The 14,595-nt window shown below is 42.3% G+C and overlaps 1 protein-coding gene across 1 annotated transcript in view; it reads left to right on the top strand.

Annotated features, from left to right (window-relative positions):
- Window positions 1-14,595, top strand: part of MAPRE2 (microtubule associated protein RP/EB family member 2) — a 103,150-nt gene that overhangs the window by 17,990 nt on the left and 70,565 nt on the right. The window contains exon 2 of the mRNA XM_064507572.1: window positions 8,197-8,258. The gene's annotated coding sequence lies outside the window, so the exon portion shown is untranslated. The remainder of the gene's footprint in view (window positions 1-8,196; window positions 8,259-14,595) is intronic.

Genomic DNA, 14,595 nt, shown 5'->3' with positions numbered 1-14,595 from the left:
CTGACCACCTGGCTGTGCTTACGTTGTTGGGAGCACTTGACCACTCTTCTCTACTGGTTATGTAATGTAAGGGTTGAAAACTGTCTTTCAAATAGGGTTTGGCACTCGGGGGATGCCAGTTCCATTGTGGAGCTATGGATAAGTGACTTCTCCGTGCCACCTAGGAAAAATGGCTGGTTGGTCATGATTAGGTGAATAAGAGAGGGAAACGTGCTGTAACTTCCTGGCTTGTGTTTTATGACCCAGAGCATGTGTGGTGAACTATGCAGTGCAATGGGGATAGTGCTACACCCTTAAATGTATCTTCATCTGTCACATGAGCATCCTATCTAATCAGAGGTTCCCAGTGACTTTTCTACAAACTGTAGCCTTACCTCCTTCAGTAGGCTTCTACATCTATAATTGATTGCAAGTAACCCATTATATTTGTACAAGAGAGGAGTCCGAGAACTCTTAAACTGTTTCAGCAGTTCTGTAAAGAGCAAAAAGATTTTTGATCTGGGGAACTAAGATTGAAGTACAAAATTTTAGCTATTTTACCACCTAAACACTCCACTGTGATCTACCTTTACATCTTTGTGAGTTAGTCCTGTTTTTCTGTTCAGCGACCTGAGGCAGAGAAAGACATGCTGGAATTGGTAAAAGGATGGAGGTATCTGAAGTGTCCATCCAGTATCTTAACTGAGTCTCTGTCTCCTGGGTAAGACATGCAGCCTGCAGTTATGGTACTTTTACATGGAGTCATAGAACAATACAGGTAGGAAGAGGCCTCCGGATGGTCTGGTCCAACCCCCGGTCAAGGCAGCCCTAGAGAGATCAGGTTGCTCAAGGGCTTGTTGAGCTCTGAATGTCTCAAAGAACAGAGACTCCACTGCCTCGCTGGACCCAGTTCCAATGTTCAACCACCCTCATGGTGAAAATTCTTTTCCTAACATGTAATCAGGTTCTGCCCTGTTGAAACTTGCCTGTTGCCTCTTGCATTGGCAATGTGTGCCTTTGAGAAGAGCCTGGCTCCATCTTCTCTACGCCTTCCCATTAGGTAACTGCAGGCTGCAGCGAGTTCCACCTCCGGCCTTTTCTCCAGGCTGAACAGCGCTCTCAGCTTCTCCTGTGCATCATGTGCTCTATCCACTTATGCATCTTGGTTTACTGGACTGAACTCCAGCATGTTTGTCTTTAATGTATTGGGAAGCCAGAAACCAGACACAAGTACTCCCTGTGCAGTCTCACAAGTGCTACATACAGGGAATCATCACTTCCCTGAACCTGCTAGCTACGCTCCTGCAAACACAGCTCAGTAGGGAGTTGTTCTTCTCTACTGCAAGGACACACCGATGTTCAGCTTATTGTCCACTAGGATCCCTGGATTTTTTTCCTGTAAATTTGCTCTCTAGCTAGCTGGCACCCAGCCTGTGCTGTTCAATAGGGTGATTCCATCCCAGGGGCAAGACTTTGCATACTTGCTTTCCAGGACTATACTTGCCTCTTTCCTCACATGAAGTAGGCACAGTTGCTGAATGTTGTGGTGTTTTAGAGACTACGTCTTTAATTAACAAAAAAAATACTGAATTCTTAGCAGAAATCAGTTCTTCTCACCGGTCCATAAGCTCTACAACTTGCAGACTTGGCCAACTGCTGCTTGCTAAGTGAAGTTTTGGAACAGAAGTTTGGCAGGAGCCTTTATCCCCTTCTCTGTGGATGCCTAACTGATTTTTGCTGAATATTCTCTGGATAGGCTTATTTCTCTTCATTCAGTGTAGAGGGGATCTGAAAAACAAATCTCACCATAGAGGAGGATTCAGGGTATCTAATCTTAGGACCTCTGACTGAGTTACCTGCCTTTTTCTAGGGCATATCAAGTAGTGTAAGGATTACAGTGAACGGTAACACTTAAATGCAAATTTCTTGCTTAGCTAAAATGTCTGTCTTTTAAAACTCTTAACACAATTTATTTGCCTAAATATTTTACTGGTCCTAAAGCTGGTACATTTTTAGGTACCTTGAACAGTTCTGAGAGTCCAGCAGTTGCTGATTAGTCTATAAAAATTTAGCCACAAAATGCAGCCTAAAGCTTAGCATGGGAAGCTGTAAATATCCTGGAAATTGTTGATACCCTGGACTAAAGCAGTTGCTGCTGGCTGTCTTCCACATGCCTCTTACTCCTTTCCTATTGAACAACAGGGAAAAGCTGATATGTGACAAGCCATAACCCTATGTTACCCCACTAGTCTCCAGGCCTTATCCTAAGAGCAGGGCAAGGGTGCTTTCAAAGCTTGATATTGCAGCTGAGCAAGTGACGCTTTCCCTGCACCTCTGTAGTCAGCAGTGGCGGGTAATGAGCCCCTGTGCTCCTAGAAGGGCACGCTGCTGCCGCGGTGTGCCGGTCCAGGCGTTGACAGGGCCGCGGTGGGCACTGACGCAGACAACTGCTCCTTTTTTTTTTTTTGTAATCTGCAAGAAAAGATAGTGAACTGTTAAGGCAGGAATACCTTAAGCCAGTATTTTTGCTGAATTCTTCATAATGTGAAATCTTAGGGTCAGTGCTGGCTTTTCTTGCCTCACTGTAAAGCACATTTACCACCACTGCATGACTGTTTACAAAGAGGAAAGCGTACAGAAGAAATGTGTGAAGCGATTCTAGTTCATGACACAGAGCGGAAAACTGATCAGCTCTGTTCATTCTTCATGCATTCTGGAAGATGCTATATTGCCTTCCAGAAAAACTCACCGAAATGCATGATAAATTAATATGTGCAGGAGAGCCTGAATAGTACACTGCAGTCAAATGTGCAAAGACAGATACTTAACAAAACTGGCGATTGTGTGTTGGTGGTAGAAGCCTGCAGATGTAAGCACTAACAATGCAAGTAGAGTAGATTTTTAATTAGTGTGATAGACACTGAAATGCAGACATCAGTGACTGAAACAAAGTTTAATAAAAAATAAATAGAAAAGGATGTCTCAAATCACTGATGAAAGATTGCTTGCTCAAAAGGGAGCAAAGAGGAAATTTTTCTGGTTGAAATTGAGCTAAGTATAATGTGGCAGCCTGCTGCTAAATAAAAGGAGTGATAGATACATTCTCATGTTTTTCCTATTAGGTCTGCCACCTACTGCTTGATATACTGGTTTGGCGTTGTTTGTTACACCAATAAAAAAAAGTTTGCCAAATCTGTCATGCTAACTCTAACAAAAATCAGATGACCTGAGCTCTGTTACACCCTTTCCCAGTTGGAAGATAATGACTGTGTATCCAGGGTCCCAGTTGGGAAGGCTGGTAAGGTATCTGCCAACGGGAGCGGGGCAGGTTGGCTGCTGCAAAGACGCAGATGTCGCACTGCTGTTGGCTGCAGCTTTGAACCCCGCCTTCAAAGGCACTCGTGTCTTGGAAACTCCCGTTTATAAAATGTTGAGGAGGGAGGGAAGAAGGCAGCAGAAATGAGAGAATCTGGTTGACTGCTCATGAGGAGAAAATCTAGCAGCTAACCAAGCAAAGCAGAAGACCTCTTTCTGGGAAATGATACACAGGATACCGGGTCGTTAAGGAGAACGTGCCTGGATTTTTCTTTAATCTGAGAATGAGCAAAAAAAGATTGGCTGCTTTGTAAATAAGAAGGAGGAAACAGGGTTTTATAGGCAGCCTCTAGACTTTTTTTCCTTGCCAGCCTATGACTGGAAATTGGGGCAGTGACGGGGAAGCAGAACCACTGGAACAAAGCCGGGCTGGAAATGGCAAAGGCGAGCGCACTCCGAGACGAGCTCATTAGCAGCTCTTTGCTGCTACATCGCTGGTGACTGCCTTCCCTGTGAAGTGCTCAGAGTTAAACTAGGGCATTTTTCATGTTTTTTGGAATTGAAGACAGTAGTAAACTCAGCTCTGTTACTTGATTTATTTGCTTTGTGCCTGGGTTGGAGTACCTCAGTACATGGCTGCAGAGCCCAGTCCTACTCAAACAGTCAAGAAACCACAAATAAGTGCAGAGGAGTACACAGGAATGGTCAGGCAGTGTAGGGCTGGGCTGCTGGTTACCAGTAAGTCGAGATAGCTGCCCAGCTTTTAAGTTTTTTTTGATTCATGCACAGGTCATAAAAAACAGCATTTGTTTCCTTTTACACTAAGAGCTTTAGAATTAATCCTTCAGTTCATCTTTACAATGGGAAGGGATATGTAAATAGTGATATACGCTGTTTTCTGGTTTACGCTCTGAGTTTGTCTATTTCTGCAATTTGTCAAGCTCTTTTCCACTCACTAAATGCTTGGACAGCAGCCACAGCTGGTTTGCTTGAATTCTTTCAGTTGCTAAAAATAAGTTGGTTTTGAAGCTTTTTTTTCCCCTTGTAACTGCTGAGGATATTTGAATAGGTGTCTATTGGCTTATATTACAAATTGTTTTTAGGCGTTGCGTCATGCAACATCACATTCCCAGTGCTCGGGGGTGAGGGCGGAGGAAGCATCCAGGCCACTGAGACACAGGAGCAGAGCACAGGGCTCTGCAACTACGAGGAAAATACCAACTCCCTCAGAGGAAGTTTGTAAAATACATAGTCAATGTATTTTACATAGTAACTAGTATATTCAATTTGAATCACCTTAATATGATTCTGTCATAATTTGTCCTCTTCAACTCTTTAACCTAACAGCTGCACTTATAGTATGACTGTATGGTGGTGTGCTTCTAGAAGCTTGTGTACCTTGTTTTCTGAAGATCACCTTTGTTTTATTGTCTTTTTTTGGCTTAGTTGCTTGGCTTTCTCCCTGCTTTCTCATACCCCTCTTGCCTAGCCCTTGGTTTGATTTATTTATTTATTTTCTCCCCTCTCCTCAGCCAGTGTTTATTCTGATTAAAACCATCCGTTAAAATGAGATAAAATATAATTTTCACAGAAATCCCTCCTGTGTCAGTTTGTGTGAATGCATTTGATAGGTAGCTAAGTTTGTGGATGTAGCAATAGCTACCAGAAAACAAGGCCAAAGAGAGGAAAAGCATGCACTAAGAGGTAGCGTGTGAAGGTCTCCCAAGAACTGATAAGCTCTGGAGACCAGTGGTCCTGCTTAATCCACAAGGACTGATAAACTCGGAACAGCGAGAGTCTGCTGAATCCCTTCAAGGCCACCAGCACACGCTAGCGTCAACGGCGAGTTGTATAACTCGGCTGCATCTGAAGACATAATTGCTGCTATGTGCGAGCACAGGCTGCAGGGTTATAGATACACCTGGTGAAATAGGGGCATCTCTGAACCCCTGCCCAGTGGTACGCCCCTGCCTTAGCTTCTGTGAAAATCACTGGGTTTGGCCTTCTGACTGTTGCTGCAGCCGGGTGACTACAGGTGACTGCGGGAGTGAACTGTGTGAGGGAATAACTGAATTTGCTATGCAAATAATTATCTGCTGTTAATAAAAACAGCTTGATTCTATTCAAAAGAGCTTAATTCATAAAAGGTGCTCTAATAAATATTGATTGTGATCTGTGTCTCCAGCTTGATACCCTATGAGGGAAATTTGCAACAGTATAACACGGGGTACTGTAAGCTATGCATAACTGTAAAAAACTGAACAAAACATAAATTCCTGTCCTGAGAAGTGCGTAACCTGGACACTTTTCTCACCTGTTTCATTGTGCAGGGTTTTCTGAGACTTCCTTTTAAATGGTCACTAGAGAGATATATTTTTCTGTTCTTAGGTCTTCAGCTTCCACTTTTCCAAATCCTCTAGATCTTTCTCCTCTCTCTCTTTGACTTCATGGCCTTTTCCCTATACACTTACCAGTGTGGAATGGGTAATTTCTTTAGATGTCTTGGTGGGGACTCTAGGAGATGGGGATTTTCTTTAAAATCTGTGTGGCCTGTGCATCGGGGACTTTTGACTGAGGAACTGATTGTGCTTGCTGGTCTATGTAGATCAGTGACATGACGCCTGTGCCCACAGATGTGAGCCATGCATGGCCTGGCCCAGAGTGGGAGGAAACACATGGCATCCTTTCCTCCCTCGTCTTCCCACTGCGTGCTTTTACCCCTCCACCCTTCCAAACGGGGCTCTGGCTCCCTGTGGTTACCTGCCTCACACGCACTAACTAGGACGTCTACTGCGTTCCTTCGTCCACCTAAATTAAACCCCGCCTTAAAGATCCTGCATTTCCTACTGCTGCCTGCCTGGATGTTCCTCCTGCACCTCAAGCCAGAAGTACAGGTCAGGTATTGGCATGGTTTTCAGAGCAGGTGGCAACCTGGGAGGGCTACTGCACGGCACCACATTTGTGCCCATTAGCTCCTCTGGCCGCAGCTGTCACACCACTCCCCATAGCTCGGGTCCGTACCTGCATGCAGGCGAAGGGCAGGGCTGGTGCTGAGATGTACCTCTTTGGTTCCACCTACACATAGGTAGTCATCAGTCTTCAAGCTTTAGAAACTTCCGCTGTGAGGAATTTTTTTTAAGACTGTACTCTTTATTAATAAAAAGCTCATTGTGGTGATATTATTCAAATCACTCTCAAACTGAGGTCTCCTTAACTGAGAAAAGGAAATAATTACCTCTATTTTCAATATCATATAAATATCACTCTGTACAGAGTATATAGCATGGAAAGTGCTGCATGAGCTGAAATGCAAATTAATTTTCCACATTTCTAAGGGAATCTCCATGTCTTTCCACTACTGTTGCCTGTTAGAAGTTCTGGTCAACACCTTCTAATGTGAGATTGCTTGTCTTATTCATCGTCTCATGAGTTCCCCCATTCTTACAGGTTGTTGGACTAGTGCTGTTAGATCCCAGCGTAAGTTCAGGGGTCTGCTTGAGTAAGAGCCAACATATCATGAGGGATTTGCTGTTCCTTTGCCAACAGGATGCCTGAGGTTTGTCAGCCATGCTGGATTCACTTTCCACATTAAACAAATGAAGAGGAAAAAATAATATATTGAAATGCAAAGCTTAAGAGGTTTGGAGAGATTCAAAGAAATGAAACAATAACGTATTTAATAGCTAATTACCATTCTGGTTTGGCTTTAAGGTAGCTTCAGCCTTCCAGAGTGCTAGCAGCCTTCTTAAGTCAAGTTGTCTGCCAGGATGACTCACCCAGCTCCTGGAGCTGGGATCCAGTCCTCTAGACAGGCCATATTTGAAGGTCTGTTCATCCTTCCCAGATGAGATAATGAACTGGAGCGAGACTTTGCTTTGTTTTCTTCTTCTAGAGATAGGGCTTATGATGAATATAAATTCACCTGCTGGAGCTTCTTGCATCCCTCAGTCCTGATTCAGTCTGAGCACCCCGGGCTCTTGTTTGATGCCATTTCAGCCTGTTACGCAGAGACGCCTTTGCAGTACCCCTCCCTCTGGACTGTCTCAACTAGTTGACTAGGATTGCAATACAAGCAATAACCAGAGCCTTGGTCTGACTGTAAACAATTATTTACCTGCTAGGAATGAAATTTCCTGCTGACTGGGAAGAAGCCAAATTAAGAAGCTTAGTCACGTCAGTATGTAACACCAGTATGTAACTGATGACACGAGCTGAAAACCATATTTGTTGCTCCCACTTATGTTTCTGTAATGCAGCCAGTTCCTAGCACTTGAGAAAGTGGATGTAAGGGCAAATATAGCAATTCTAGGAAATCACATCTAACAACAGAGCAAAGAATGGGCCTTAAATGCAGTTGCTATAAGTGGACAGCCTCCTTGAAGCATCACTTAAAAGGATTGCCAGTGTTTTTTAGTGTTGTATTAGCAGCAAAAACATAGCTTTTCCAGGCCATCAGTTCATGTTTCTTAATGGTAGATTTTTTTTCCTCTGAAAAGCCATTCAGGCAAGTGTAGCAAGGCCTCAGTTCCATGTTGCAATGGTCATAACTGATTGCTTGTGCTCAGAAGAAGCATGGTCAGATGAAGAAACAGTAATGTGCCCTGAAATTATGAATAAAGTCTGAATGTAGCCCTGCATAAGGGACCTAATAGATTTACTACCACATCAGAGGGACATCTGATTGTTGTGCAGATGTGTTAGACACTGAACCATTGTGAAAGGAGCTGAATTAGGGTATTGTAATGATGGACTTCGTCGCTTGTTCCATTTTTAGAATGTGGCTGTAGCCTCATTGCACAACTGATACAGACAAAGACCATTCAGTGATTTATTTATTTATTTTTCCTCCTTCCTCCCCCTTGTTCATTTGTTGAACTAAATGTTTTCATGTTTTCTTTGTAGTACCAAATTGCTGCGAGGAACAGTTCAAACCAGCAACCAGGGAAAGTGTTTGGATGCTCAAAGTAAGTACGTTTGTGTATTTGTATGTGTTTGTTGCAATGGCTGTGACTGAGAAAGTTTGTTTGATGTCTTTAAGGGGATAGCTAGATAAGTTTGATGTCAATAGTAAGTGATATTCCTTTGCAACGACTCTGACCGTATAATGAATAGGTTCAAGTTGCTAAGTGTTACCATTCATGAAACAGAAATGATGAAAGCTAAACTGGATGCCACAAACCTTTTGGAAATATTTTGGTTTTTGACTGGAGTAAGAAGGAAGTGCTGGGAAAAAAATATTAGAAAAGAAAACTAAAGATGGATGTTAAGTCTAATTTCCCTCTCCCACCCTGTTAAGGAACTTTGGGAAATTATATTTTTGCTTTCACCTGTTTTATTAGATGTTAGCACTTCTGTACATTATTAATGCTGCCTTCATAATGTTAAATGAAGGAAGAGATAACTAAACCAAATGCTACCATACATGATTAGTAATTTGTCAGAATTTGTGAAATTCTGTCCTTGTTTTAATTCTCAGCTATCCAAGTTTAGATCACATCCCACCTGAGCTGGATTTTTTGCTTAAACTGTCCCACCCAAAGCTTGGTGTCTTTGAAACCTGGGCAGGGAGTCACCTGCTGAGAGCGGCAGGGAGCAGTGGCACGCCGAGAGGTAGGCCCACAAGGTGGCAATGTTAGAAAGCCTTCGCGCCCGCAACAGTGCAGCGGCTCCTGAAGCAGCTATCATTTATTCCCCTTGCATCATTACTGCTGCATCTGTGCCATTACACAAGAAATCGCAGCTGTTGCCCAAATGGAGCAGAGTACCTGGTAGTGAAATTCCCATTTGAACAGCTTGGCCACTGACGCTGCTCACAGTGCTGTGCTGGATACTATGACTGCCTTAACTCAGGGCAAGGGATATACTGCTGGGTGAAAGTGGCCCGCAATAAAGTTCAGGGGGGGAGGACAGCGTAGTTCTTTATCATAGGTAGTGCTAAAAATATGTATAACCCTTAAATGCTATTAGGGCTGTGTAGTGAGCAATTTTCATTTTAAAACATACCAGCACATTTTTGCTAATGTTTGAAAAGTTCTTAAGGTGTATAAAGCCTGATGTTGGATGCAGGATGCATTTCAGTTTGTTTTGGCAATTTTTCATGCTTGGTATTTAAGCTAGAAGTAGAAGGGGTTTGTGCCTTAGCCATTTTAAAGAGTTCACAGTGAAACTACAGATTTGCTCCAAGTTATTTAGTGCCCTGAAAAAATACATATGTCTACAGAGCAATTTCTTCAGATACATGATAGATGCAAGAAATTATTTGGGGCTAGTTCTATGGCAAATGCAAGCATCGTCTGTGTTAACTGACACAAATGCAGTTAAGGAGAAGACACTGAAACTGGAACAGAGGGAGTTAAGAGGAGTCATAGAGTTCAGATGCTTCAGGTTGGAGGAAAAGAGTTAATTTCAGAGTAATTAGGAGATGTGCAGGTCCCAAGTGCACCTGGAAATGCTCTGGTGAAGAACAGTCTATAATTTAGAGCTGAAACAGGCTTGTGAGCTTCAAGGATGCAGCAATAGCTCTGGAATACAGGAAAAATCTGAACCCAAGACCAAGGGGAAGAAGAAGGGTCCTTCCCTGTGACATGCTCCTTCCCAGGAAGGTGCCAGCTGGAACTGCAGCAGGGACAGTGCCTTGTGCGAATCTGCATTTTTATTAAATCTACTGCAGATCGGTAGTGGATTCTATCTGTCACTTTCTAATCTCGCACAGAATAGGTGACGCTGCTTAAAGGCAAGCTTCATTACTGTGGTTATACTAGGATTCTCTCAAGTACTTTGAAACAACAGGAAACCTGAAGAAAACTGTGTGGAGATAGTACACAGCCATCAAATGGACACTTATAAAAGCAAACTACATCCTACCTGTCTAATAGAAACTTATCTGAAACACGCAGATTTCCTGGAATGAGTAACCCTGTCCTTGAAGCAACAGACAGCTTCCCAGTTTATTCCCTGTGGATTGCTGCTTACTGTGTAGCCTTTCCTCTCCAAATCCCTTAGTCTTTATGGCCTATTACATGTCAAAATAAAGATCTAGCTATCAGCCCTTTAATTCCAGAGATTCGTTATATTGCTAGAGCATTAGCTGAGCTATTACAATTGCAAAAGCCAAATCCATGTAACATGTTACTATATACTAGTCTTCACTTGGGAAACCTTTCTGTAAGTGTCTGAGTGTGTTTGAGCCTGACACACAGGCGTACTTTTTCATGGGATTTTTCAGACAACAGCATGAGGAATGAGTGTTGGACACCCAAGGAACTCTGCAGCACTCATGTTAGGATCTCCTGTGTGCAAGATGTAAATAAGGTAGTTTTCACTGGCAGCTATAATTCTTTGCTTGATGTATTATGTCCAAGACATTTACAATATACCCTGACATTAGAAAGCAGTTCTGGCTTCACCTGGAACATTAGCTCAGGAATTACCTGTAATATTTCAGTGATTTTGAGATAGGAGAAGGGAAAGTATATATGTATATAAAATATGTATATATGTATGTTGAATTACTAATTTGTGATTTGTTCAGGGGAGGCCTGAACAAAAAGCCCTGTATGATCTCTTTCTTTCCTTCTCTGCACAGAAACAAATGTTCTCTGGCCATTCATGCAAAAGACGCATATAATGACTTAAACTGGAGAGAATAAAGTATTTTTCCTCACTTCTTTCTGTCTCCTAGCCCCTGCCCTGGTGCAGAATAAAATATCACTTCTATATAAGGGCACTCCGTGTTTCCCATTCTGTTCCTCACTGCTTGTTTCCCCAAATTGGTCACCTTAATTTCCACCAAAGAAGACTTGACTTCTGTAAGGGCCATTTTGTACTTTATCAGCCACAGAAATTGAGAAGAACAAAATATATGAATTTCTGGACTCAGTGGACTGCTTTGAAAACATTTTCCATTTTGTGGAAACAGCATAAAGGTCCCCCAAAATGTGGTGGAGGACATCCGCTTAGGAGTCAGTCCTGCACAGGACACAGCTGCTTAATAGTTGGTTTTGATCCAATGTAAGAAAACTTGAGACCTAAATTCTGAACCTAACAGACAAAAGTTAACTTAAATGGAATGTTTGTTTATGGCTTTCTACGCACCAGTCCTCTTTCCCTACTTAACTTAGTAATTGAATAACTTGAATATCCTTTTATGGTATTGTCTGAAAATATTCTGAACTTTGGGGTGATATTTATTTTTTCAGTGTCCAGTACCAGGAATTATCCCACAGGAGCTCAGTAAAGCAGCTGATTAATCAAAAAATGTAATTTAGCTTTTCAAAAAGATAGCGTGTGGTTTTGTTAAAAGTTAAAAATGAGATGCCTTCAAATGCAGAAGCTGTCAACAGCCCTGACATCATTTCACAATTACAAAAATACATAGACTTGTGGTTGTTTTTTTTCTATTAAATAGAAACCTCATTTTCTACTATAATGAGGAAAATACACTGTTATAATGAGGAAAATACTGCATTGTAATGCCATTAGTACCTTTTGTGCTCAAAATGTTACAGAAACCTTTCTTCAATTTATACACAGTGTGACTGTTCAGAGGTTACAAAATGTTGCCACTTTGTGTCATGGCTGTTGAAACCTTGACTATATTTAATAAAATAAGAATGATACCCTTATTTCTAGTCTTTTTTTGTTGCCTTCTGCATTTTGCCTGTCAATGATGCTCCATTTAAAAGCTGGAGAATGTTTATTAAAGGACAATTCAAGCAAAGATTTAAGTTTAGCTCCAGCAGAGAAGAATACTTTTCTAAGGGCTTTAAAAAAATCCTCGTCAGATATGTCAAATATGAAGTATTTGTAGTGCATCCAAATGTTGTAAAAATAGCATTTACATCTTTCAAAGTGGTTTCTAGATTTTATAAGTATAATCCTGCAAACATGAGCCGAAGACACACTGATTCTGGGCAGTCATCCTGAGCCTGCAGACAGACTCGTGAGGAAAGTTAGACAGTTAGAAAAACAGAGGATCTATTTCTAGTAATCTCGGTGTCTTGCTCATGGTCTGTTTGCAATATTGTCTGCGCCCATGATCGGGTGCTGCTCACTTTAGCAGGCAGAAGATGGTTACAGCAAAGTGGTAAGTAGCTCTTGCTTTGATTTACTCTATCAGAGGAAAAGCAAAGAGAGCAATGGTGGGGGACACAGGGAAAGGAAAGCAGAAGGAGAAGACTGAAGGGAAGATGGGAACGGGAAGATGGGAACAGAAAGCAGGGCTCGCACAGCCATGCGTGCTGAAGTGCTGCCGAGGAATTCAGCAAGGAACGGAGCAAAATCGAAACGGCTTTGGCAGCTGTGGTGGGAGTGCGCGCGGAGCTCAGCGCCGTGGCCGTGTGCTTGCCAGTATCTCCCGTGCAGTACACGTGCTCCCATCCGGCGGCGTGGTGGGAGCTGTGTGCCTTACCTGGCCTCCTCTTGGGTGCTGCGGCTCGAGCAGGCACCTGCACAGCAGGCACCACGATGCTCCAGTGCTCCTGGCCACCAGGAGCAGAGGAGAATCCAGGCTCTCCCCTGCACTTTCTTTTAGGGGCCTGGGGAAGCAAACTAGCTCTGCACTGGCTCCCTGAACACCAACATGCCTGGTAGGGGCCATCTTGAAAACATCTGGCCCCAAAAGTGAAAAAAATAGCTTGAAAGAGCTAATTCAAAACACTCCTCTTATTTTGGGGTGTGGGTGTTGTTTTTTTAATCCCAGTACAAGTGTCAACATTTTCCAATATTTCTGTGCAATCACTGGAGCTGGGAAGCTTAGGTTTTACCTGACTGCTGAGATTCTCATATAATTAAGACACAGCATGATCCAGGGCTCCCAGAAGATCACCCTACATAATGAGTCACAGTAAAACGTGAGCTGCTGACAGTACACAGCAGCGTGCTACTGAAGTCAGGTGGATGCAATATGAGGTGAGACATTTAATTTTAGAAGTTGTCCTTACATTAAAACATTGCTTATAATGATGGCTTGTGCTGCCTTCCTAGAGAGACCTGTTCAGCCTTAGGTAAAATATGGGCAGGCTGCTGTTGTGTGCACTGCAGTTGTGTTACAAAAGAAGGTGGCAGAATTAAAGAGGTTTTCAGTGTCTCAACACCTGGTAATTTGTTGTCCTTGCTATGCGTCCTCTGTGATATTAACTTAGGGCTTACACCAACCCCAAATTTTGTAATCATTGGTATTTTCTGCGTGTTGGCTCATCCTTCAGCCTGGAGTAGGCACAAGAAACTAGGCATGTGGTGGGAGTAGCTTATGCGCGGCAAAGTCGATGCAGCCGACTCAAGCCACAAAAGCCTCAGCTGGAGCTTTGCCACCAAAGCCTGTGCAGCCGTGGCCGCTGTTAGAAATCCTCTCTGAGGGATGAGATAGGCTAGGTAAATGCCACAGTTACCATTTAGGGTGGGGGAGTGCCAGTTTTATTTTTCCATAAATACACATTTGTAATAGATGGAAACTGATAGTACCCTGAAATTAAGCTTTATGAAGTGGCTTCCATTAGAGCTTCATCCTCTTATATGAGGTCTGGATTTGACTCATTGCTAATGACCTGAGCAGGCTACATGGGATAAACACATTCTGAATAGTATTATAGACAATACTGTTATATTATATTGTAAGTTTTTAGAAAATATAATTGGTTCTCATAATGTATCTCTATAACTGAACAGTATCAAAACTGCATTCAAGTATTTTCAGACTTGATCTGATTTCATAACTAGGATCTTTTTTGTCTAATATAAGAGGCTTCATGTAATCGCTTTTTTAAATCTAAAGCTTATGTTTGACAAGTAGGTCACTAGTTAATGGAAGCAAGTAAATCCAGCTGTTTATCTTTTCGGTAAGATGCATGCACTTTCTATATGCTCTTGTCTGCTCAGAATGGAGATATGTACAATTTTAATGGCACTCCCTCCCTCTTTTAGAGGAGAGATGTGAGCTTTGTATTACACTTCATCTGTTCCTGTCACTTAGATTTTTTTTTTTAAGTTACTGTAGTACTTCAGCTGATATCATATTTGACCCGTAAGTTTATAGCACTGTTGTATGGTAAAGTTAATTTAATTGCTAGGTATCTTTAAAGCAAAAGTCATTAATTTGTAATTTTATAAAAGGAAATTTACTATTGCACATTACTCACAAGCTTTCCAGCTTCCTTATTGCCCCTCCTCAAACCCCAGTATTTGCACGTTTCTCTTGATGGATGTATCTTCCCCTAAAGCAGGCCAACAGTACCTTTCTTCCCAGCTAGTTTTGCCTCTTGATACCCAGGCAAGGGAATTTTTTAGCTAATTTTGAATTTCAGG

The sequence above is a fragment of the Dromaius novaehollandiae genome, chromosome 2 (genome assembly GCF_036370855.1).
Source record: "Dromaius novaehollandiae isolate bDroNov1 chromosome 2, bDroNov1.hap1, whole genome shotgun sequence".
Taxonomy (NCBI): domain Eukaryota; kingdom Metazoa; phylum Chordata; class Aves; order Casuariiformes; family Dromaiidae; genus Dromaius; species Dromaius novaehollandiae.
Note: the sequence above shows the minus strand (reverse complement) of the source record. Positions and strands in the feature narration are given on the sequence as shown.